We start from the raw sequence: 26,161 nt of genomic DNA on the forward strand, positions 1-26,161 counted from the left end.
TCTCTGTGAGATAGCAAGACACTTAGAATTCAGTTTGAGGAATAACAGACATTCTCTGCCTTGGACTGCACCGCAAACACATACAATTGGCCTGTTTTATCAGTTTCCAAATGAATGAATCCAATCTAAACTGAATCCTGCCCCAAACAAATCCTGCTCACAATCGACCCTTGGCGATGTGAGGTGACTATAAGGAGTTATAGTTCTACTATAAAGTGGACTATAAGTCCTGGCCATGTCAACAAAAAAAAAAAACAGCCATATTCAGCATGGCTTTCTTATGTGCTCAACATGACACAATGCAGGCAAGCAGCCATGTAGCATACGCTTTAATTCAACTAAAGGCACGTTCACGTGACAAGCGTCAAGGGCATCAATGCACCTCAGATCATGCTCCACTTTGCCCCCCACATGACAAGTATTGGTCATGGAAGGGTGATTTTACCATTTATTAATTCACATAGAACATTTAATGTGCATATAATGATAATTCAGTGAAGACTGTGAAAAAAAACTTTTTCTGAACAAATACTTTAAATGAACGAATATTTCTAGTACACTTTCTACTTTCCTGCCTTTGTAGACTCACTCTATAGCACTAGCAAGCAAAGTAAAGTGAAAGTGAAAGCACATTTTATTGGTTAGACCTATTGAATGAATATGCCCAGCTCACGGTTTTGATTCTGTCTTAGAGCAGCACTGAATGAGAGTGAATGAACACTGATTGATGCTTGATAAGTTCACCATGTGAGTCAATCTCATTCACAACAAAGGATTATGAGGTAGAAACATAACTGCTCTTAATTTATTTGGGCTATTCCGTTTTTTTTTTTTTTTTTTTTTACTATATCTTGAAAAAGTCGCACCCAGCAGATAAACCATCTTTTTGGAGTATAGGCTATTAGTAGATTTGTATAGACATCAATTTTAATAAGGCATAATGACTCAAATATTCGATTTCAACTAGCCTAATTGGACTGAATGATGAATAATAACACAATACCTTATGCCACCTACTGGAATAACAATGCTAAAATATTCACCATATTAATCAGTCAACTAATCTTAATAAACCTATTTTTAACTATATTTAGACGGCCTACTTTAGACATTCTACTAACTATAAGTAACTTTTCAACTGCCAACTACCCCTTAGAGTATTAGTAGTCTGAATCTGTAGTAGACTATTAGGTTAGAGTTAGGGCTCGGGTTAGTAGAATAAGTTGACACGTAGTTCAAAGTAACTTATAGTTAGTAGAACGTCTAAAGTGGATCATAGAAATAAAATGTTACCCGAATCCTTTTGGTAAATGTATTTAAAAGATTCATGTCACTGCGAGTCAAAATCTCCACCACCGCCCTGAATATGCCTTTGAGACTGAGTCGTATAACTCAATGTATTATCATTTCTCTTTGGTTTTGCATTGGCACCACCCCATACAGTTGGTAATGTTGACATGAGTCATTTTACAGGGACAGTCTCCCTAGAGAAACCTGAGGTTAAGTGCCAATGGTAATAGCACACTCCCCCCTGTAGAGTTCAAACATATGTCCTTTCGGTTACTAACCCAGATATTTAACCACTACTCCATACTACCCTAATTAAGTACACAAGCAAACTTGAAGGGCAAGCGTAAAAATACCAAATTATTAGTAGTATTTAGCAGACACATTTTATTTAAAGTGACTTACAGTATGCTAATTACAGGCAGAGTCCCACTGGAGCAACCTGAGGTTAACATCCTTGCTGAAGGGTAAAACGGCCACAGAGCAGGACTGTGGCTTTCTGCTCCTGTGTTATATACGAGGGATTAAACTTGTTTCTATTCTTCTTTTAGAAAATGTAACATGTAACATCTCGTCTGGGGTTAAACCAGGAAATGTACTTTTCGAAAATTAGCTATCACTTAACATGACTACTGCAAAGCTCTAAGGATACATGGGCATGTTCAGAACAGCATACCACCATACAAGTACTACTATTCCAATAGGATATAGTACACATGCCATGCATAGTATGCAAATATACTGTATACAGAAAATACTTGGATTTATTTTGGCGAAATATTTCACACTGTACTGGTTTTCCTACAATGCAATGCAGTCAAGCTGGCCATACATTTCCTGTGTAATGAAAATAAGCGTAACTTTTTTTTTTTATTCTTCGTACCTGACTGAATACTGAAACCGACTGCGAATAATGTTAAAACTGAACTGTGTCATTTCTGAACTACTAGCATCAAACAAAACTGTACAAATAATGATAGTTTTCAAACAGGTTTTAAACAAACTCTCCCCTTGTCTTCTATTGGTGAGATAAACAAAAAGCTACGCCCCAAACTTATGTCACTGGTTAAGCCAATGTTGCTATGTCAGGCAGGGTGAAATTCTCAGACAACACAGTCACACTTGTGTTTACACTTTTCAGGGGTCTTACAAATGTAATCAGTCATCTTACAAATGGCTTACTGGCTCTGAGTATTAACCTGGCATAGGAGAACTTAAATAACTGAGACAATTTTACACACTTAGGTTTAAAATGCAAAAGAAAACATATTTCAAGGGCTGCATGATTAATTGGAATAAAACAGCAATCTCGATACAGCTTAGAGCTGAAGTCATTTAATTAAATATATGCGGCGTGTTTCGTAGTGAAGCGCAGAACTGTGCTTTTACACGCGAGAAGTTCATGATCCAGAGTGTTCAGCATCTCTGAGCAGCTCGGTTTGCAGTAAATGCTGCTCCATCTCTTAAAATGAAGAAATGAAGACAGCCATAAATATTAGTATTGTAATTTTACTGTTTATTATTATATCATTTTTCTTAAATAGGCCTACTTGATTTTTTTTACAGTAATAATAATTAAAATTAAAATGAAATTTTCCAAATGCAGCCCTATTTATATTTTGATATATTTCATGTTTCATATTTTCTTTTAAAATGTTAGTAGACAGTACACAGATATACTGTGCAGTATCTAGTAAGCAGAAGGCTTGTGTTCCATTCTGTACACAGCCAGGGTTCTTCGCACTTTACTTAACATGGACTCTCTGTTGTCTCCCTCTAGCTCTCTCTCTTTGAGCTTTTTAGCTATTCTTTAAACATTCATTAACATTGAGCCGTCCCACAGCCAAATGCTGAGCTCGGTCTTTAGAGCGTTCAGAGAGGTCGCTGACCTCTGAGGAGACAGAATCGAATAATGTTTCCATTTCTGTCCCTTCAGCCAATCAGACGAGCGAGGGGAGGGAGAAAGAGGAGAGGAAGGAGGGGAGGGGCAGCACACATCCTTCACGCCTCACTCACAACCAGGAAGACAGCCTGCAGAGATACAGAGCGAGAGAAAACACAGCCGTTTCTCTCTCTCTCTCTCGCTCGGCTCACGTATCCTGACATTCCAATCTCCTCGGAGCGAGAACAACAAACGCACTGTCATCCTTGTGGAGGCGGCCATCTTTGAGAGCTGTGAGTGTGTGTCTGCCATTACAGACGATCAGATCAGGGGAAGAGCGCAGGTCGCTGTTAGTTTAGAGTCTACTATTACCTGATACCCTCACGAAAAACCACAGCAGCAGGAGGGAAGACAAAACAAACACACTCGTCTCCACAGATGGACATGTTTGATGCATTTGACTGAATCGTCCTAATGCAGTTTAATGAATGTAATAGACTGTGGTGGTAAAATTAGCTGATGGTTTAAGCCCTTAATGGTCTCCTAAATCACCTGACAGGCAAACAGTCACATCTCCATCACACACACAACGGTTGCAGCTGTGTGCCTTACAGATGTAGCTGTAAATATTCTCTCGCTGTTTAAACATTCCGTTCGTGCTGATCCTTTCAAGACGTTATCAGAGAACATGACACACGACTATCTCACAAAAACACACACACCCAGCTTACAACAGTATTCATGTCTCCTGCTTTGATTGTGACAGAGTGTTTAGTCTCTGTACATTTGACACAAAATGATTTGCTTTGAAATGCTACACACACATACATACATAAATACATACATTTACTTATCCATGTAAATGGGGACACTGCAGACTTCTAATGTTTTTTTATATAGAGCTAGCTATAATAAATGTAACCTAAGCCTAACCCACACCTTAACATAAAACATGCAAAAAAAAAAAAAAAAAACGATTTACTTTATTCTTATACTGTTTTTTTCAAATGAGGACATCCCCAAAAGGAAGTTTCATCAGGTTTAGCTCACTTCTGGGTAAAAATTTGTCCCCATATATAAAATAACACGCATACACATGTACACAAAAAAAGCATAAAAAATTGCAAAATTGATCAATTGGCGATTAAAAATTATGATTTATTAAAATCACTTTTAATCCACAGTAAGGTCATTTTTTTTGCAAATCAGTGGTGGCAGTTTTTTCTCCAAAGTATAGTAAAGCAACCCCCCACCCCCCCTAAACACACATGTGTCGCTTTCACTTTTGACCGCAAGTTGATTCTGCACTTCCTGTGCAGCTACAATGCTGCAAATCAGTGAGAAAAGCTGAGAATGTGGGTGTATTTGTTCACACACAAACACACTAATGGCACAGGCTGTTATCCGCGCGCACACACACTTAGTGCTTCAGTCCTATGAAGCAACTGGTGATCACTTTTAAACACCACACTAGCCTGCTAAACTGTTCTAATAATATAAAGGAAAAGTGTTTGGGTTTGTTGAATGTGGCTGCATCTGACAGGTCTCTCTCTCTATCTCTCCCCTCAGCTCTAAAACACATGCACTGACAGACACTGTAGACATTTCAATAGCAGATGGCTGGACACAATCTGTTCCTCTTCTGCAAAACATATCAACAGACCAATGAGAGAGTCTGCATATGTACAGTGGAGTCCAAAAGTCTGAGACCCAAATACGGTACTTAAAACCTGGAAATAAAGTTCCAGGACTTTTTTTATAACATAAAATTAAGACATGCATCAAATTATCTACCATTTCTAGATCATTCATCAAAATTAAAGTGCCCCCATTTATGCTTCTATTATGTGAATATTACCCTTCCATGCAGTGTGTAATATAGCCGTTTGTGAATGTAAAAGGTCTGCAAAGTTTTAAAGATCAAAGTGCATGACAATTCTCCTAAACGAAAGAATCGATTTGTCAGCAATTCCAGTCTCATTCCCTGTTTTAAACGCTGCCAATTCACTTAGCATGCATTTACAAAAGGGGAGGACGTTTGAATTGATACGGAAAAAAACTACGCCATGGTTAATGTTCGTATTACTATATATAAGCGCTGAGGAAGTCTCCGGAGCTAACATTTTTATTTGGTACTAGGCGTTTTGTTTCCGACACATGCTGTAAGCGGTAGACTAATCACAACAGACTGGGCCATCTGACCAATGAGAGCACAGTAGGCTCACGGAACAGAGGTGTTTAGAGAGACCAAATCTTTGAACAAACCGTTTTCAGACTTTTTGAGAAATGAGGTGATGTGCAGTGTATATTAGAGGAAATTAAACCTTTGATGCATGTAAATCTATTAGGAACCTTTAATAAGGGCACTAAGCAAATCTGTGAACTCTGTACATATGTTCTTGATTCTGCTGAAGCAAGTCCCCACAAGGACAGTAATACCAGTAATTTCTGGTATGAGGAAAACAGCTTTGATGAGGAAAACAGCTTATAAATCACATGAAATTATGTTTTTTTGAAAAAGTAAAAATGCATAAAGCTTTCTGTGAGGGTTGTGTTTAGGGGTAGGCGATATAATATACAGTTTGTACAGTATTAAAATCATTGTCTATGAAAAGTTATAAAACATGGAAACCCAATGTGTGTGTGTGTGTGTGTGTGTGTGTGTGTGTGTTCCTTTGCACATATTGTGCTTGTGTCTGTTTGGGTGTGCTTACTGTAATCACACAGCGTACAGTCATCTCAACACACCTTTCTCTATTTCCACTTGTGAATTTGTTTGAGTGTGTGACTAACCTTTATTCAGAGCGGCAGAGAGTCTGAGCTCTCTCTTAATTCTCAAACAAAAATGTGTGTTTTGCCTGAAAGCAAATAACACAGTGGTTTTGAGTGTGTGAGGCCGCTATGTGCTTTTGATCCACAAACTCCACACCTCCGTCAGTTTGATCGGCTGCCACAGCAAATTTGAGTCCAGAAATGATTTTATATCTCCCTGAATCACTCTGATGAATATGACAGAGAAACTGGGATATCCGAATGGAAAGTGTAACGTCCATATTTCAAATGATTCCATAATCCACACAAAAAACCAGAGATGTGCTGCAATAGCCATCAGATCATTAGCCCAAAGAATAAGGGAAAGTGTGTGTGTGTGAGAGTAAGAGAGAGAGAGAGAGAGAGAGAGAGAGAGAGAGAGAGAGAGAGAGAGAGAGAGAGAAAGAGAGAGAGAGAGATAATCCGTCCTGACTGTTTCCTGTGAAAACAGATGGAAAAACAAGAGTCTTTTTTTCCTGTGCCTGGTCAGGCTATTAATACCTCTGAGACACACACACACACACACACACACACACACACACACACACACACACACACACACACACACACACACACACACACACACACACACACACACACACACACACACACACACACACACACACACACACACACACACACACACACACACACACACACACACACACACACACACACACACACACACACCTCTATATACACCAGAGACCCAACACAGTTCAAAAGTCCTGTTATACAACCTAAGATTGGCTATACAGGCTTGTCATTAACACAAAACACACTCTAATATCACACACTTCCACATGCACTAACATCAACCCCTTATTTCACACGCTCTCAAACAGGCATCCAACACACACTACCTCTATAGAAACACCCGGCTGAAAGAGCAAATCACACACACACACACACACACACACTGAAAGACAAAGACGGGCATTTGGTTACAATTAAACATGTCAGAGACACAAAACCAGGGGCAAACACATTAAACTCTCTTTCTCTACGCAAGGCCTCATCTATAGTGAATGACAACGTGCTAAATGCTTTTAATTGCCATCAATTGGATCTAGAGAGAAATGGAGGGAAAACCTCATAAAACATGTTTTGTTTTTCCTTAAGGCTGCAGTTAAAAATCCAAACGTTTTTGTCCAAACCTACGGGCGGCGTGAATGCAATATTCATTTTGCTGCAGGAGAACAATCCATGCATAACAATGAGATTTGCTAATGAAATCAACCATCAACCTACAATACATACATATTAAAGCAGCTTGCGCTGTCACCCGCTTTGTGCATCGTTTGTTCCTCCTGCCGTCTCTTCAGTCTCCCTCTCCCTCACTCTTTCCGACCTTTCTATCTCGCGCTCACCTTGAGTTTTAATAGCTGTATTAACACAAAATGATGATCGCACATTTCCACTTCTTTGACCTGTGTGACACGCTCACACACACACCTGTGCAAAGAGGTGAGACCCAAATGCGCTGTGACTTTAGTGACATAACTGAGAAAGATGCGAAAATATCTTCTAATGTTTGATGAAGCACTACTACAAGATCCAAATGATTACAAGCAGCCAAAAAATAAATAGACCGATAAATAGATAGACAGAAGGGTTGTACAATGTAACAGTGAACATTCTGATGACAGACAGACAGACAGATAGACGTATAGATAGATAGATAGACAGACACACACACAGATAGATAGATAGATAGATAGATAGATAGATAGATAGATAGATAGATAGATAGATAGATAGATAGATAGATAGATAGATAGATAGATAGATAGATAGATAGATAGATAGATAGATAGATAGATAGATAGATAGACAGACAGACAGACAGTCTATCTTTTTCAGTATCAGTTCATTATCAGCTATGCGTATCGGCCAAAATTTTTCATCCCGATACAGCAAGAGAGAGAAGGAGAGTGTGTGTAAGGAGTGTGTGAATGGCCATTTCTCCCTGCTGACACAGCCTCCATCTGCCACTGAGCCGTGCAGAGAGGCACAGCGAGAGAGAGAGAGAGAGAGAGAGAGAGAGAGAGAGAGAGGGGAGGGAGGGCAAGAGGCAGTGCTGGTGTGATGGAGAAGGAGAGAGAGCGCTCACGCTCACCTTGGTGTCACCTCTGCTGAGCTGAACGGGATGATGGGATAGGTAGAGACACAAAGACGCTCTGCCCTCTCTCCCACACACACACACACACACACACACTCACACCTCTCTTCTCTGTGCTCCATCTCTTTTCTGATCGCTCACACACGCACAGAGTAATGGCACAATCTGTGATCACTGGAGCTGTTTGAGCCAGATATCGTCTCTGGGGGATTTACACACACAAACAGGTGCACACACATGCAGATATGCACACATACACACCAACCTAAACGCGCCGTCTCGTGAGATCCCTGTCTTTCTCTTAAAACGCACATACATACACACACACACTGTGGAATACACACACAAACAGACACAAAATAGGGCAAGCAGAGAGATTTTTGACACACTTCTAAACACACACACAGAGAGCCTGAGGGCAGGGTTTGAAATGAGAGGCAGCGTTTTAAAGAGCTCGCTGAATTCCACCTGTGATTAGTGTGGCTGCAGGGCTGATGGATCACGGCGGACACATTTCACTCGCTCGCTGCTTATCTCTCTTTCCCTCCCTCCTTTTTTCTCTCCGCTCTCTTTTCCTTTCTCTCCCACTCCTTCCCTCCCTTTTTTCCTCTCCGTCTCGCTCTCTCTCATCCTGGCTCTGATTTTTCACTTTTCTTCTCTCCTCTGCGCTTTAAATCCTCTCTGTTCGCATCGACATCTACACTAATGCCCCCCTCTTTCTCTGTATTTTCCTTCGCCATCTCTCTCGCTCTCCGTGTGTGCCAGCAGGGAATGACCTAGCAGCTGGGTCCTCTGGAACAGACCAATAAAATACTAAATATCTCCCTGCACATCACCCACACACAGACACAATGCCCCCCTCTTCCCTGGACCATCTGCACGCCAAACCATCCGTCCCTCCCCCCTGACACTCAAGACCCTTGTGAGCTGTAAACAATAGCCAGATATGATGGAAAAACGTTCTTGTTGTATCTGTGGCTCTAAACCACCACCCTGATTAGTGACAGACCAATAAATCGATACTTCGCAATTTTGAAATTATCATCACACTGGCCGATAATCATGTTTTTTCTGTTGTAGTTCCCCCTTGTGTCACTTCTGAAATCTAATTAGTTTTGTGATGTTACAATTTAGTTTTAAAAAAAAATCTATCATTACTGTCTGAAATACTTGATTCTGATTTGTCATTCAGTAGTCAAATATTTTGGTATAATGACAGCTTAATTATCCTAATATTCAGAAGATGCTCTAATACTGCGGTGTAGCATTATCTCTACATTAGGTCTGTTTACATGCTCTAATTGTCGTCAATCCGAATTAATCCAATCTGATTTAAGAATCTGAAAGTTCGGTTTATATGAACCCTAAATTTGGCAATCTGATTCACAAATCCTTTTATAAATAAAATCCTTGTATAAATGTAGTTATTGCACACTGGTGCTCATGTGGGTGATGCTGATTTGAGTCTGCCTGGCATAATTTCCCAATCCTGTTTCCTTCTTTTGACCATCCATTTCCCACTATCCCTATAATAAAAGCGTCAAAATGCCCAAAATCGCACGTAGAGACCCCTACCACCGCACAAGAATCAGCAAACTTTATCGCTTCTATTTCTAAGACTCCATACCCACCTCTCTTCCTGTTTTTTTCTCCGTCTCAGCCTCTCTTTCTGTAATGACCTCCCTGAGGTCCAGTATCTCAGCTCTCTCTCTATTTCCAAGAGGTGAGGGAGGTTCTACGAACGCACACCCAGAGTAATGAGCTCTCCCTGGACACCCAGAATACAAAAAGCCCCTGATATGCAGTGAGAATCTCCCTGGACCACCCTGGATCCAGATCGGCCCGGCTCTCTACAGCTCTGAGCTTGGGGCCTGCCATGGGTTCTCTCTAAATACCCCAGGCCAAGGGAAGGGGACCCCTGGGTAGCTTGCTATTCCAGGGTTGTGTGTGTGCGTGTGTTTATGTCTAGGAGTGTGAATGAGATAGGTGTGAGAAAGTGTGTGGTTGGTGTGAAAGGTGTGTTTATGAGGGGTCAAATCTCGGTGTGTGAGAGAGTGGGGCAGTTTGATTCAATAGAATCTCTTTAACCTTCTTTGAGGGCCCCCAACCTCCCCAAGAGCCCCTCTAACTGCCCTTAACCGCCCGATTCCTCAGGGAGTTTGGAGGGACGCCCGCCGGCCGACCTCAAAAACACACACCCCCTCATCGCACCTCATACACACACATTTTTACACTCTAAATGGAACATAAACCCTACAGAGTAAAGCATGTAAGCTGTGATGCTGATTTTTCTTCACACAACACACTCAGTTTATGGCTACTGTTCAGTAAGAGTCATAAGTGTGTGTTTGGATCCACAGCCAGCACGTCAAATCTGTGGCAGTAAAGCAAAGCCACTCCTTTTTATATTTGCCCTTCAAAAAAAGACATAAATAATGGCCTGTGTGTGTGTGCTCCCTTGAGGTGCGCATCCTGTGCTGAACACACACAGCGAGAGAAGGAGAGATGGAGAGAAGATGAGCACAGAGCAAAATGAAGGAAGAGCAGGGAAAAAAACAGAGGTGGGGAGAGGAATGAGAGGGCTCACACACACACACTCCCTCTGCGTGCAACTGCGGTGTAAATGTCATCATGTACACAGTTTATCCTCTGTGTGAGCGAGAGGTGCAGATGAAGGGAGAGAGCAAGAGAGAGGAACGAGCGAGCCCACTGCAGAGAGGTAGATGGGAGCACACAGCCTCTTTTTCTGTTTGTTCATTAGTATTCCAGCACTCACTCCTTCAGATCCGTCCTCACGCCGCTTTTAGCATCAGCACGGGAAAACACACACACACAAACACATACACCAGCACTAGAAAGAGATTAGCTATGTTCTGTGTTTTGCCCATCTACTAAACCATCTCAAACTCTTGTCGCTTCAAACGCAAAGAAAATACTTCACATTCGCGAGACAATAAATCCTACACGCTGTTTACGGAAATAAGTTCACCCAGACTAATTACATGACATAATGTGATCAAGTCTAGACATTTTGACGGATGCTGATTTGTAGAATCACTTTAGTGAGAAGATATTAGAGTTGGGGTCTTAATTTTTTACTATTGGTTTTGAGTGGCCTTGGTCTGGGTCTCAGCTTATGGTCAGACAAGACAGTAGTCTGTCTCCAATGTACTTAAAGTCTTTACTATTAATTAAAATGTATAAGAATTCTATGGCAATTTCGACAAATGCTGTACACTTTGATGTCCAATGGCTTTTTAAAAAGCATTACAGGTGCACAATATTTTTAGATTGTGAAAACTATTAGTTTTGTCATATAAATTAGTAGAGTGACAACCTAATTTAAATTAAAACCTCTTACTAGCATTTAAAATTTTTCATTATTTTTATAGGCTATATTTTGACGATTATTTAATGTTACTCCTAAAAAAATAAATCACGATAATGAAGGTTTTACATTTAGACGTCTGAATTTTTGATATCATGGTTGCAAAAATTGCAAACCTCATAAAATGAATGGAAAATAAACAAGTAAACACAATAAGAACACAATATTAACTCAAACTAAATATTTAGTTTGACCTCCTAAATTTGACAATTTCTTTTCTAACCGCCAACCTCCACCACCATTTACTGAAAAGGAAAAAATATATTCATGGAAAGTCCCAGATATTACCCAAGCTGTAAAAAGTTCAGTTTCATTTTTTCTATTCTAGTTGATCGGTTGACTGGATGGTCTTTGTCAGAATCTAGGCCTCAAGGTTTCTATTCTTGACCTGGGTTTTAGTGGGTCTACAACTGAACTGGAGGCAAACTCTGGAAGGCATTTAACGTTAGATATTGTCTGATGATTTCCATTGTGTATTGTTTGTAAATAAACATAAAGTTGGCATCTAAAGAAAGCATTTCAAATTTTTCAAGTAAATTGCTTGAAAGCGTTTAAAAATGACATTATGGAATGTCAAGGTCAAGGAATAAGCTGTTTCAAGAAAAACAGTGAGACTGTGGTTTCAGCGAATGTTCATTTACCCACTGAGAATCAAATACTTTTCACTTAACTGTTGCTTGCTTAATGGTAGAAGTGGCTGCATGGAGAAAGCCTGAAGGTGACTGCTGGTTACTTCCGAACCGTTCAGTAAGTTTTTAAGAGCAGTGCCGATAAAACCCTTGTCCTTTTATACTGAGCTGCTCTGAAAAGCCCCAAGGATTTGGGTCCGTTTTAATTCTCAGATTCGCTTCGTGTGTCGGTTTTTCAACAGTAGGTGTTATGGAACATCAGGATACCCAAAAGTTTGGATAGGTTGGTCTTAAGCTATCTGTAATCCCAAAACATGGTAACCACGTTGACACGCCTACATGGTGCCACAGTGTTTAGCTGAACCACAATCAACAAATATTTTGATTCCATTATTTCAAAAGGACACCTGTCTTAGGGTTGGGATCGCCAACTTAAAACATTTGTGTTGTTGAAGCAAAATATGCAGATTCTTGCGGAGCATTGGCGAAATGAGCACTGCCTGCTGTGGCTGTGTCAGTTTAGCCAGTGCACTATTTGTCAGTTTGTTGTAGGTGTAGTGTATTGTAGCGATTCTGATGTGGATAGGGTGGTATTATTGGATGGATCTCCACGGTAACAGGGCGGGTGAAACTCAATCGGAGTCTCTGAATGTCGCTCACTTAGATGGCCACCCGCTGATCCTGACCTTCTGGATGTTTTTCCCTTCTCCTTTTCTCTCTCTCTCCCTCCCGCTCTCTCAGACCTGTCTTCTAACTCCTCTATTTAATGTATTCATCTATCTATGTTTCTAGTTGTAATGGATACTAGAGTGCATACATGTTCTGATACTGTTATTTTTGGCTTATGTTGTCATTATGCTGCCATTTTAAAGCACAACGACATCAGCAAATTAATAGCATCTATCCACTTTTTAACCTGCATGAAAAGATGTGTATTACGTGTGTAGGTGTATGGAGCCATAGATGAAGAAACACTGTGGGGGGCTTGGCTAAGACAAGATAACAGGAGATTATGTTTATGATATGTTCTCTGAACATTAACTGCCTCATCTAACTAACTCGTTCTTTCTCTCTAAGGAAGATTCAGTATTTATTGCTGTACCCTCCAGTACAGTCAGAATCAGCATGGCCACATGCCCTGGTCAGGGCATAAATATGTAAGGCAAGAAGAAACAGTAAAATTGCAAGCGGCAAACAGAGGGAGAAAAAAAACAAAAGGGACCAATGACAGACACTTGAGGCACCCCATTTCTCCTTCGCTGTGTGTGCACATATGTGTGTGTGTCCAGCATTTTGTACTGAGGTAATAACTCTCACCAGGGATCTTGAGGGCCCAGCAGAGTTCAGGCAGGGGTCCATTACACCTTTCACACACACATGCACAAAATCCAGCAAGCCTGCATTATTTGTATCAAACAACCAGTATGTTTTGCCTCTGACGCAAAAGTACAGACACAATCCTACTGCACAGCACCAGCAATGAAAACAGACCCCTCTACCATGATTCCTGCTCAAGATCCAGCAGGAAGTATGAGCTATGAGCCGTCCCCAGGGACGCGGGAAAGAGAAAGAGAGAGGCCAGGAGCATGACACTGCCTGGCCAAGATCTATGCTCAAACACACTCTCTTGCCTCTTTTTTTTCCCTTTCACCACCCTCTTTTGTCTTCCTTTGCTTTCATTTTTCATTCTTTCTCTACTCGAAATAAAGAGTAGTAGGTTACACTGAACATACTCATATCCACTTTGTGCAGAGAAATGCCATTTCCTCTGCTTTATTATTCTCTTTCCCCCTCTGTGGGAGGCTGGGAGGAAAGTTTGCTTTGAAGAGAGAGGGTTTAACATGTGCGCTAATAAATAGCTGGTTTGCCCCTGGGCAAGATTGGAAGAGCTCAGTTCTCTCTCTCTTCTATGTAGTCTCCAGCATGTTCAGTGACTACAACTTATAACCTTCATTTCAGAACGAAAAGGATAGAGGAGTGTTTTTCCTCGATATGTCCTGACAGACCTGATTTTACTCTTCAGTTTCAACTATCCAAAGAGACTGGTTGATATTCTCTCCATCCATAAACTTTTGTAATTCCCTCTGGGTGCTCAAGCAGTGTTTTGTTTTGTTCCGTCCTCTCTTTTTTTCATGAGACAGTGAAGTTTTTCCTTATAACTGATACTCTTGCAAGGCTTCAGTATGCTTTTGTTTAGTTTCTAATATCAGTTAACATAAGGTATATTTGTTTTAATGCATTTGGCAGACACTTCTATCCTGAGCAACTTTACATTTTATAAATTCATGAATTTTATGACATTGGTGTTGTCGTGCTCTCTGAGCTACAGGAACACTTTATCCTTACTTCACAATGCTTGTTCTAACATAAAAAATAAAATAAAAATCTATAAAAAATTATAACTGAATTGATTACGTTGTGTAAATTACACATTACAAATCAAATTAAGTCACAATTAACTGCCTATATCAATATTTGCTGAGAAAAATTAAAATAAATCAAACTTGTTACATTATTGTGGTAGAAGAGTAAACCACTGAATAATAAACGTTACAGAAAGTGGATTTATGAGCCTATCACTGACCTACAGTCCACAGCAATCCATTCTGTGATTGAGTCACCAATCTGTCCAAGTTTATTTTATTTTTTCATTTATAAATGCTGAATTAATGCTGTGTTTTTAAGATGCTGGTTTTTTGTTGTTTTTTTTGCGTCCAGTGTTTAGTTTTATTTATTTACTATATTTATATTATTATTGTGCTTATTAATATTTTGAAATGGCTTTTAATTTAGTTATTTGCAGTTTTCATTCTAATTACAGTTTTAGCAATTTTGTTATGTGCTTTGTTGATTTTAATTCATTTTCATAATTGAAGTACTTAAACTTGTCTTATTTCAGTTAATTGCCAAGGCAATATTTCTCAATTTTTGATCTTCATCTAATATTTGTACTTCATTTCAATTACCCAAAATGATTTTTAATAGTCTTAGTTAACAATAACAACACTGTTTAAGATGCATCTCTGCTCCATATTTTCCATCCAGCTGATTTTGAATGTAAGGGAGACTGGTGCGGTATCCATTGCTGCCAGCACTCAGTAAATGTGGTTTGATGAGGCACATTGCCTGTAAGTCAAAGGCCATAATTAAATGTGTCAATTCCTTAACCACCTTATTTTTTTTGTAATTAATTGTAGTAAATGAAGGTGTTGACAGCCCTAAAAATAACAAGCCTTTTTCTATTTTTTCTAACTTTTCTAGGGCAATGCCTAAGCATTAAAAGGACATGCATGGTGTTGCCTTCATAAAGGAATGTAAGCGTGATTCATGCTGAAATCCTGGCCTGTGTCGCCTTCACTAAACGAGCAGAGCCGCTGAGCACGGATGACCCTTCATGCCTTCCTACAATTCCCAGAAATCAATGCTCGGATGGAGCTTCCATTACCATTATTGATGGCTGAGACGGTGGCAGTGACTGCTGCCAATGCGAGAGGCCGCAATGATGTGTAGCTGAGAGCCTGTCCTTGTCTCGCTGTCTTTGTCTGCCAATTTTCTGTCTATCTCTCTCTGTTTTTCCCTATCCCATTCTCTCCTTCTTGCCATCCATATATTTCTTTCCTCTGGAGTGTGAATGGAACACTTCTCTAATAAAAGTAATCTGTAAGCCACCACACACACACACACACACACACACACACACACACACACACACACACACACACACACACACACACACACACACACACACACACACACACACACACACATCTGAGGAAGCACTTGGTCTACACACAGCTGCATGTTCACCTGAGGCAGCTGCAGTCCGTTTCTCAGTCTTTAAGCACTCCAGAACTCAAACTCTACATTGTCACTTGTTAGTGGTAGAGACAGAGAGAATGAGAGGGAGGAGGAGACAGTGAGAAAGTGGAAAGAAATGTCCTTGTATTTCTGTCACTCTCTGAAACCACCAGGGAGCTGGGGAATGAAACGATGCAGCCGAGCAGAGAGCCCTGAGAGGCTGCCGCCCGCCTAGCATCACCGCTAACACCGCGACCAGCATCCGTGCTACCAATTAGCCTGAGCCCACACAGGGAGAGAGAGAAACCGGCTGATTTGTTTGTTCCAAAGCACAAACTGTCTTCACCGCAGCGGTTCGTTCAAGAGACTCGGCTGTGAAAATGAACTGCCAAATTAAAGATCTTTACAAATACAAAAAAACAAAACACAAAGCACGCTTAAGAAATGTCAACCTAACAATTGCCTTTGGAGAGCTTTGTTTCAGCTAATTGGGAGGGAGAAGGGTGAAAAGAGAAGCTCACATCCTAAGAACGAAATTAAATTAGGTTTAAATCAGCTGAATCTGTGTTCAACCTTTTCGGTAACAGCGTCCAATTACCCAAAACAAACACAAAGGTGCATAACCGTGACAAATGACTTCAAAACTGGAAAACTGGTCTTGCAACAAATGCAAAGTCACAGAATGAAGGTTTAAAAAAAAAGAAAAAGTGATGACAACTGGCTATTAAGCATTATAGTATGAATACTCACTGAGTGGGAGTGTCCTCAGCTGTGTGACATCACTGCTTGTCCACCTGTAGCAGACCAGAGAGAAAAAAAAGAGAGAGAGAGAAGTGTTTTAATGGCACATTTGGTCACTAAACAGAAACAAAACTGAGATAAACTGCCCTAAATAAGACTTAATAAGCAGCTTGGCCCCAAGGGGAAAAGTCTACGGCAACAGGTTTCAGTTTTGTGGCTAGAAAAATACAGAGTGTTTACACCCAACCTGTGGCTGCCAATGGTTTTAACTAAGAAAAACGCATGCAAACGTACACAAAGACACTGACAACCACTTTTCACAAGCCCACACACGCAAAGCAAAAACACATGAATGTGTGAATGCTCATACACGCTCCTGGTTCCGTCTTTTTCCTGCTAAACCTGTTGGAATTACAGCAAGGCTTTAAAACCCAGGGTGTGTGGGACAATTTTCCATGCACACACACTGTGCAGAAAACCAGCCTGCTCCAGTTTTCTCACAGCATTTGTGTGCATTTCTCTCTGTTTGTGTGTGCGCGGTTAAGAATTATCAGGAACATCACAGCACCGAGACACAAAGGTGAAACAGACACACAAATCAGATTCGGTTTCCAATCTCCTCAATCTGCACAGATAACAAGTTGCAAATACACACGCTGCTCAGAAACAAACGCCACGTGCACAAGGAGAGAAAAAAAAAAAACTAAAACAAATTACTACCACAAACGAACAGCAGACACACTCAGCAGAGTAATCTGTGCCCAGATGGAAATGTTTTAAAGAACTAAAAAGAGGAACTAACTGCCCGGCCAGAGTTAGAAGTCTGGAAGAGTTTACCACTGTTTGCTACACACTGAACCAGGCTGTGACTGACAGCATCCACGAGTCAATCAAAATCCGACTCATCCGTCCACGGAGGAGGCGCTCCATCACCGCAGTGACCAAGGACACGTGCGCCGTTAGAGCTGATGTCAGGGGGGGGGGGGGGGGGGGGGTTCAGTCGTAATGACAGCTCAGAGAGACGAAGACTGAGATAATGGCGAGCACACTGGTGGGGTTGATCATTTTCTAGATGATGCGTACAGCCTGATCATTATACCTAAAACACGGCGCTACAGCAAACAAAGGCCGGAATGTGTTTGTAGTGGTGCGCTCTACGAGTGCTGAGCTCTCCCCAAACATCTTCATCCATTCTGAGGACCAGCTAATCAAAAACGTCTTGACGCTACATTTTTTTTTATTGACTTGCCTAGGGGGAGGAATTTAGATGAAATGATAACGCACCCCCTACGGATAGACTAGAAACTGTGCGCAGCTGTGAGGATGGTGTGCGAGGAGGGAGGTTTTTTTTTTTTTTTTTTTTTTCAGGTTGATACTTCCTGACGGAGGAGCCGGTCCTTTAGGGAGCACCTTGCCACGACTGCAGACGTTTAGCTCCAACCCTTCAGAGAAACACAGGCAAGTCCCGACAATCTATCTCCCGTGGAATCGTCTCACCCGTCCAGTTTCAGGAAACTGATCCCTAAATAGAAGTGATTCATCTTTTTTCATACAATATGAGCACACACAGCACAAAGAGACTTCTCTTTCCTTTTCTCTCGCTTTCTCATCTCTTTCTTGCTCTCTCCCTCTCTTTGCTCTGTATGATTCAGTGTGGCTGCAGGGCAGAGTCTTTTATTGCTGTATTATGCCCAGCTGAAAGCTGACAAAATGGAATCTGTGTGTGAGTTCTGTGACTGGGAAAAAAACAGCCATGGACCAGATCTCTTTCTCTCTTGTTGATAATCTTATTCTTTCATCATCAGGAATGTGGATTCTCCAGGAGACAGTATCGAGTAAAGAATGGAAGAGAGAAAAAAAAACATGAATACAGACTAAAAAAGACATGGCCATCCAGAGGGCGAAAAAAAATCCTCATACCTGGAAACACTTCCTCAAAAATGGCCACCAGACAATTAGCTCCATCTGAGAGAGAGGAGGGGGTGGGCTATAACTTAAACTGCCCACACTGGAGGTCATCACTCACACGCTAATGGAAGAACCGTGCTACACACACACACAGAGTCGCTCTCTCTCTCACACACACAAGGACACCGCAATCGTCTTTGAACGGATTGCTAAACACTACAGTAATTTCGCTTTACATTTGTGGTAAAAGTTCATCTGTACAGAACACAGCAACTCGTGACAATAAGGCCAAATTAATATTCAACCCATTTCCTATCCTTGCTTTCCTTCACCTTTGAAGTCTGGTGGAAATGAAGACCAGATGGAAGCAAAAGGAAGAACAAGAGTGTGCAAAAGAGAGAAAAAACACTCATGTGTCCCCACATGGAATGGAGCGTTTTTCAAACAAAGGTACAACATGTGGGAAAGTTTCTGAAGCTCTGCATCGCCAGACACGGCAGGAACAGAAAACATGTTTTAGGCACTCCAAGATACGAAAACAAACAAACTAATGGGGAAATGATCAGAGGCTTTACTTTAGGTTAGCCTATAAGTGAAATGCTGTAAAATGCGTGAAAAATGCAAAGCCTTACAAGAGCTTTTGAGAGCATTCACTTAAAAGGTTTATTCACTAGTCAGTCAAAGGAATCTCATGATGGTGCATGTCGTGTTTCGAAATGTTTCTCGTTGGTTGAGATGCCTCATGCACACACATTTAATGGTCTTTATGACGATATGACAAAGTCATAACTGCAGTATGTTAAAGTAACTATAGTTACATAACACAATTTGTCTCTTAAGTTTACATAAGTTTTCATACATTTTCTCTTAAGTTTACTTAAATACTAAAGTGTTTAAAATAAAAAATATATAGCCTATAAAAACAGGAGATAGATAGATAGATAGATACAATCATAACAATATTTTAATACTGAATTTACCACAGAAATTATTACTGTTTTCATCTGGTCATCTTTTGTGATAGTTGTATCCCAAATATAGTCAAGCCCTCAATTGTCCACCTGAGTGGCAAAGCAGGATCACAGCAAAGCCAATTTGGGAGAGAACTTGAATATGCAAAGCATGAAGAGAAACAAAAGAATGTATAGAACTTAACTTATAGAAGCTAGAAGACTAAAGCCGGGCTCAGACTACAGGAGTTTTTAAATCTTAACTGACTGTAACCCTGGATGCGATTTTTTTCTCAGAATGTCTGGAGGGGTAAATCGGGCATTAATCAGCCTGAAACTCCTGTAGTCTGAGTCCGGCTTTATATACAACTATTAAAAGGTTACATGTATACTAGGGGAGTAATGGTTCTCAGTAAAAAAAAAAAAAGACTAACATATGTTTCTGTCGATCGATAGGCATTCTGGCTTCCCCTAATCCTTGTTCAATGCAAGTGCACATGTAATATGCAGTCATTTACGCCGTCATCACGTTGATAGGTGAGATTTGAACATCACAAATTGCTATCTGTGTAAACTAAACTCATTTAAGCCTTGTCAATTTAAACATTCAAGAGCAAGAAGATGCGAATTAGAACTCGCGCACGTGCTGTGAGAGAATTTGTGCGCGCGCTCAACCGAAGCACGCACACGGAAAGCCACATCTCAGACAGCGTGCAAATATTGAGTTCTCTTTCAAGTCTTGCACTTGAACAGGCAAATTCACACGAAAATTATGTCAACATGCCCGTCTTGGCAAGTATCCTAGCAAACATAGTAAGTTATGTCTTAAGTGATTGTAAACAGTCGAGAAAGACAGCGCATGTGTACAGTATCAGTGTACTAACTGGATCCGTGCATTAAAGTTCTAATATTCCTGCTGTCTGTGTTTTTTAATCAAACAACAGAAGACAAGGAAATCTCTCACTGCTCTTGACTGAATAGCTTTCGTAAATTTAATAATGATTAATCTTTATTTATACAGTGAAGATTTTTGCAATATTGTTTTACAATTGTTTTTTGTGTATCTTTGCTCTATTATATTTATTTGTGCTGTTGCTTGTAGTTTGATTATTTGTTCTTATTTTCTTTTTATTTGACAGTAGACTTTTTTCCCCTAAACATAGCAGATACAGAACCCTACTGAAACCTTTAAACCGTGATCCTTAAACCGTAATAAAAACCGAACCGTGAGTAATATGAACCATTACACCCTTATTACATTCAGTCATTGATGCTTGTGGAGGCAACATATGGCACTATGAACTAAGGCAAACATTTGTGTAAATTCAGTTATTATTTTATCTAGTGGAATCTATCTGGGAAATGCATTTTTATTATCTCTCTTATTTTTTTTAGAGATAAATATCTTGAAAATAATAAGTACAGTATAGAACACTAAACAGCATAATACTAAATCTAACCTGTTACATTTTGATAAACGACAAAGGGACAGTGAGATTCTGTAATCTTAACAGTGTCTAAATATCATTGTAATAAACTCTTTAAGGCCACTTTGTATCAAGCATAGTATATACTAATACTGGCATAATACCACCAATTAAAAAAACAAAAGATAACAGCCGTACATGTAACCATATTATTTGAACAACATGTACCCTAATTGAGGGTCCAGAACAATAACACTGGCAGTCAAAAGTAGCCGATCACAGATTAAACGCTGTCCGAGAATTAAGTTAAGCGCCAAATAACGCAAAGCAGCAGAATACCATGTAATCAAACAGGCCTTGAGATTTCTCTGCGTGAAGGTCAATCCCGCTGCCTATGCAGCTGTCACGCCTTCCCCTCAAACACACGCACACATATGAAGAAACACACTGACACACACAAACCAACCAGATAGTCATCTATCATCGCTAAGCTCAACACACCCAACATGAAAGCTCTCGCCAGCAACCTGACATCAATCCGGTGAAGAAGTAGCAGTGACAAAATATGCCTGCCTTTTTTAACGAATATAAAATATGTTTCTAACAAATATTACAACATATTAGGAACAGTAGCAAGATGCAACTTGGTCTGAAGCAGTATGCCGAGAAAGGTGATCAGTGTTGTTGATAGCAGGTTGGCTCAAGGCAATACAGTATAGAACCCCACTACACTGCTCTGGTAAATCTTCCACCATCCTCATGATAACTCAAAGCTCAGTGACGTTCTTTCTTCTGTGGAACATAAAATATACTCTTATGGTTTTTGTCATGGATTAGAATGCAAAGTTTAACTATCATAGAGTGAATGTTTATCATTTACACGTTTTTAAGTCTTGTCAGTTTAATCATTTAAGCGAGTTTAAAGCATTCAAGCACTAGATGATGCAAAAAAGAACTAATTCGGAACTTGTGCAGACAGCACGCAAACACTGGATTCAGATCACTTTTCCCTCTTTTTGTGCTTGAATGGACAAATACATGTCAAAATGCCTGTCTTGGTGAGTATCCTTAAAAAAGTAAAAAATTGCTTAGCCTATGTCTTAAGTGAATGTAAACAGCGTATTATTCTATTGGATCCGTGCATTAGGTCTTAAAGTGACAGCAGCCTAATATAACTGCTGTCTTCTATGTCAATAATGTTAATCAAACAACAAAAGAGAAAGAGAAAATCACTTTTGTAGCATTAACAAAGATTCATTATATTTCATTTTTACCCTATCATTGTTACCTGAAAAACATAAAGCACTGTTTGCTTCATTTGTATCTTTGTTCTATTGAAATGTAACTATGCTTGTAATTTGTTTATTATTTTCTCTGCAGATGCACTCGCCTACAAAATCACCCCAATCATTCTAGAGAATGATTAATTTGTTCCAAATAGAGCCATTCAAGTCGTGATATATCACAGAAAAACAAAATATCACAATGTCAGTTTTTTCCAATATTGTGCAGCCCTATAGTATTGAGGTATGGTGTTTGGATGTTTAGACAAATGGCAAGTTGAGCATGTGGAGGTCTATTGGGTGTGTAGTGTTGGTTATGGTGGTGTTGGGATGTTCAGTTAAGTAGCGTGTTCAGCTATTGTGTTGGGTTGTGTGGTGGCATGTTAAGCCAACACTACAGGGTTGTTGTAGTGGCTTAAGTTGTTTTGCTGGGTCATGGTGCTTTGCTAATTGTGTACTGTTGGCTTGTGGTGGTTTTTTGAGCATGGTTTTAGGATGTTCACTCAAGCAGTGTGTTGAGCTGTTGCGGTGGGTCATCGGGTATGGTGTTGAGCTGTTGTGTTACATGATGGTGGGGGTTTGAGCTGTATTGTTGAAGTGTTTGGATGTTCAGTCAAGTGTCATGTTGGTCTTGTATTGAGTCACCTGTTGGTGGGTTGGGCTAAAGTGCTGGGTCATGCTTTGGTCTATTGGGTGTGCAGAGTTAGGTTACGGTGGTGTGTTGAACTTTGTGTTGCTAATGCTATGTTCAGTCAAGTGCCATATTGAGGTGTTGTGTTGGATCATCTGGTGGCAGGTTGGGCTGTAATGTTGGGCAATGGTTGTGTGTTGAGCTGTAGTATTAAGTTTGTGTGGTGTTTTGTGTATTGAGTTGTCTATTTTGCATCCTCTGGTAAGCTGTAGTGTTGTGTTGAGTTAAAGTTTTGGTTTGTGAGTGTGTAGTGTTGGGTTATGGTGGTGCACTGATGTTCAGTCAAGTGGCATTTTGAAGTGATGTGTTGGACCTGTAATGTTGGGTTAAGATAGTGTGTTGAGCTGTAGTAAGTTGTGTGGTGGTTTGTTGAGATATGTTATTCGAATGTTCAGTGGCGTGTTGAGCTGGTCTGTTGGGGTTTAGTGGTATTTTGAGCAGTTGTATTGGGTTGTGTGTTAGGCTTTAACTTTGAAGTCAAGGTGATGGCTGAATAAGATGACTGAAGGAAGTGGAGATGAGCTCTAGACTGAATGCATTGTTTTCATGAAAGATGCTGTTGCTCCTGCTGCACGCTTAAATTAGCTGGCAGTGTTTGGATTACACCAGGGAGCTCTCACACAGGATTTATTCTAGCCTGCAGGAGCAAAGGATATTTCCATCTCTACACACACACACAGTCACCCGTATGTGTGTAGCCTACACACACACACACACACACACACACACACACACACACACACTAAGACACACTCAGATGAAACCCTAAGAGCACAAAACAAGGCTTTTGGTTACGAAGGTGCTCACACACAGAGCGTGGTCAAATAAGGATGCACTGCTCACTCTACCATTCATTTAATCCTTCGCCCTAGAATGTGTCCATATGATCCTCTGCCATCAGAACACACACAGATATACTTCCACGCAATAATACACACTAACACTTGAAGGACTCAACAAGAGGCTCTTCATGGCCTCCAGATCTGGCTTCTTCTATTGCTATTGCCAAGTTTACAGACTGCTCATATTACAGACGGGTTTCACAGCTTTCTACCCATCTAACAGAGATAAGAGTGATAGAAACTGAGAGAAAGAGAGAGCCAATGCAGTGACTTTCCTCTCATTTTGCATGTCATGTGAAATAACCACACCGCAGTCTGTTTCACTGAAAAATCTGATGACACAAACACTCTTTCGCTACCTAAACACCCTGCAGTCCTTAACCTTATCTCTTTACATGATTACATTATTTAAACAAAGAATCGCCGTCCGTTCCAACCTTAAACAAAGCAGCCTCAGCCTAATTTCTAATGACTGAGACAGACGCCCCCCCTCAAAACACACACGCACACACATTTGTTGCGGGTCGATGAGCATGAGGCCTGCTGAAGCGCCTAATCCCACGTCTGTAGACTCCAGGAACACACCACGATGCACCTTCAAGCGAACGCAGATTAGAACCCTTAATCCAGCTCTCTCAATCTGGAGATCTTTTTATAAAACCTCACAGCTAATCCAACAGAGGTTTGTTTACTGTTCAAGACCTAGTTTAACCCAGGCTACATTATTTTACAAAAAAAAAAGACCATTACTTGGTGTGTCATGTCAGGGTTAAATAGCTGGTATCACCCACTAAACTGCTCTATTAACCATAATTCTGCAAAGAAATGTTGTAAGAGATCAAAAAAGTCTTACATAAAATGTGAGAGCAAGCAACTTAACACAAAACAAAAAGGGCTTCGGTTTCCAAAGTACATTACGCTGTCAGCTGAAACGATTCTATTTTCAAACCTTTTTCTGTCTCTGTCTCCATCTCATCCCTGTCATTTCGTGGGCCTTTCTGCGCAAATTAAAAATTTAGAAATTCTTGCTGTGCCGAGGTGCTCTTTGCCAGCGCAGCTAAAATGAAAAGGCTTTGTGGTGGCAGTGACCAGATTTTAAATGCAGCGAGATCAATAAATAAGAGGGGGCTGCTTGAGCACAATCTCTGAATGTCTTTGAGTGTGTATGTGCGTGAGGGTCAAATACTGCATGTCCTGCAGTCAGCTGTCACAGTGCAGTAGATTCTCTCCCATCCCACAGCTCTCTCCAAATCCCACCAAGCCTCCCTTTTGCCCTCTCCCACAAGAGGAGCATCATTGCTGCCATTCCTGAAATCTTGGCTATTTCTACTCTGGATGCAAATATAGCGATAAGCACTAGAACAAATAGGCCAAACTACTGGCATTTCAAACACGGGCTCCATTATCTCAGCAGGGGGACTGGAGCGCCGCAGTGGCAACCCACGGCACAGGCGACATGACAGTCTCCTGGAGGGCAAACAACACCGGAGACACAAGCAGCGCGGGGTGGAAAAAACAGCCCTCATCTCTCCAGAATACTCCTCTGCCCGGAATCACTAATGCACTCAAACCCTCATTGAGGAGCTGAGAGAGATAGAAAGAAAAAGAGAGGGGGGTAGATGGAAAGCAGAACAACAGGCGTACAGAAAGGTTTCAGAATGACGACCTTCAGGTGTCAAGCATGAGATCGGCTTCGATGATTAACAGCAGAACATGGAGACGCTGGTGGAAAGATACACACATATTCTGAGTGTGCACTTCCCGAAGCTTAATTCCTTACTATGAAGTAACAGCAAAGGAGATTTTTCTTTCTCAAGTCTCAATGCGATGCCTTTCTTGAGGGAAAAATCAACCCTTTCACCTTGTCTGTGAAAAACAAGCGCTCAGACAGCCTAACAAAAATAACCTTGAGTTTCATCAGGGATATTCTCACATTGAATGATAAACAGAGGCCCGAGGGACACTGAACCAAAAAGCAGCTAATTGCCTGCCTCTGAAATTCGGCCCCTGTGTCCTCTCTGTGTTTATCTGAAAACAGAGTCAGTTTGGTGTGACCCGCTTCAGCTGCTGGTAGAAAAGCTCATTCATTTAACTGTCCGCAGAAATGCGAATCTCCGGCTCGTTACCACGGACTGGCAGGCTAAAGGTAAAGAAGATCATGTTTGCGACACAATTATCGAGACTGCTGCGACCGACTTGCGCTTCTGCTGACACACACAGTTGTCTCCCGAACGCTAATGTTCACGCTAAACTGCAACCCACATAACCTGCTATTATCTAAGAGCCAACTGTTGAGAGGAAATTCTACAATCAAAGCTGTTTGCTAACGACAAAATAAATCATTAGCCAAGTAAGGCAAGATAGAGATGCACATATCCATGATACTGTTTAGCGTCATGCCA

The 26,161-nt window shown here is 40.7% G+C and overlaps 1 protein-coding gene across 21 annotated transcripts in view; it reads right to left on the reverse strand.

Moving 5' to 3' along the window:
* Window positions 1–26,161, reverse strand: part of baz2ba (bromodomain adjacent to zinc finger domain, 2Ba) — a gene marked incomplete at its 3' end in the record, with an annotated part of 89,356 nt that overhangs the window by 58,841 nt on the left and 4,354 nt on the right. For all 21 annotated transcript variants that reach the window (XM_082136650.1, XM_082136664.1, XM_082136655.1 and 18 more), the window contains exon 2: window positions 16,668–16,711. The remainder of the gene's footprint in view (window positions 1–16,667; window positions 16,712–26,161) is intronic.

This window comes from Leuciscus leuciscus (assembly GCF_965113295.1).
Source record: "Leuciscus leuciscus genome assembly, chromosome: 14".
Taxonomy (NCBI): Eukaryota; Metazoa; Chordata; class Actinopteri; order Cypriniformes; family Leuciscidae; genus Leuciscus; species Leuciscus leuciscus.